This window comes from Alligator sinensis, unplaced genomic scaffold, assembly GCF_000455745.1.
Source record: "Alligator sinensis unplaced genomic scaffold, ASM45574v1 scaffold969_1, whole genome shotgun sequence".
Classification (NCBI taxonomy): Eukaryota; Metazoa; Chordata; order Crocodylia; family Alligatoridae; genus Alligator; species Alligator sinensis.
The window spans coordinates 124,625-125,772 of record NW_005842739.1 but is presented as its reverse complement, the minus strand read 5'-3'; the positions used below and the strand labels follow the sequence as shown (position 1 = coordinate 125,772).

The 1,148-nt window shown below is 37.9% G+C and overlaps 1 protein-coding gene across 2 annotated transcripts in view; it reads left to right on the top strand.

Moving 5' to 3' along the window:
- Window positions 1-1,148, top strand: part of DCDC2 (doublecortin domain containing 2) — a 102,414-nt gene that overhangs the window by 91,388 nt on the left and 9,878 nt on the right. The window lies entirely within an intron of this gene.

Genomic DNA, 1,148 nt, shown 5'->3' with positions numbered 1-1,148 from the left:
AGGAATGCATTTTTTCAGTGAGCCAGCTTGACTCCTAGGTTTTGTTTCTCACTGCTTGGTGTGCCAGAACCCAGACTTGTTAGTTTTCTGAGTGCATTGCAAAAGCCAACTTTTTCATGAGATTTTGGGTTGATGTGAGAATGTAGGGACAGCTGGGGAGGATGTAGGGATCAGGGCAGAGTGAGTGAATTTGCATCTTCCTTTTAAGGCAGTCTAATTGATGAATTTCATAATGGAACATGAGGAAAACTGTACTGTTGTGCTGATTATTTTATATCTTTAACCCTACACTTGAAATAGTGTAAGATGTCTACAACATGCCATACGTGACAGGTAACATGAAAGGAAAAATATGCAATATGAAAAGTTATTTTAATAAGTAATTCACAAGGGACGGAATAGCAGGGAACTTCTAAGAATTAACTCAGGACTGAAGATTCTCTGATATCTGACAATACTGGCAATTACAATATCTGGTTCAAGTCTGTGGTTACATGCTGGGCTTCTCAAGATATGTATAAAGGCTTGTGTTTGTTTTTATGTTAATAATAATAGGGCCAATTTGATGCTACCAGATGAAAATAAGTCATGAAAATTTTAATAAGGAACACATTAAGACCATTGTGCTTAAAAAGTTATTGACTGAGCTTTTGCAGTAACTCTAGTAACTGTGATTCTGTGGTTTATTGCAATAAAATAGCACATCCTATTTGATACTGTGTTGATGGAATATAATGCAGTATAATTTTCTTATGTTGCCACATAAGTGTCAAAATGAAGGGGAGAAATTTAATCAGGAGACACTAATCACCTGCCAGTATTTTTACAATGGCTTTTACTTGCACCTTAAGGGTACCTGGCTTTCTTTGGGAATGTTAGTTTCATTCTCAGCAGCCAGGGGAACGGGTTATCATAGACTTTTGCAGCTGGTATTTGCTTATCCAAACAACCCACCAATAGTTCAAGATGTTGCTTTCTTGCCTTTTTATGCCCTGCCTATAGTAGGGGCATTTTTGGGAAATGTTCTACTGTTGCTCAGAATGACTATAGCCAAGGGGTGTGTGGGTATACACTCAAACACAGAAAGGAAGAGGGAAAAGAGGACTTTGCTTTTGAATGAGTGGTATTGGATGTAGTGCTGTGGTGGT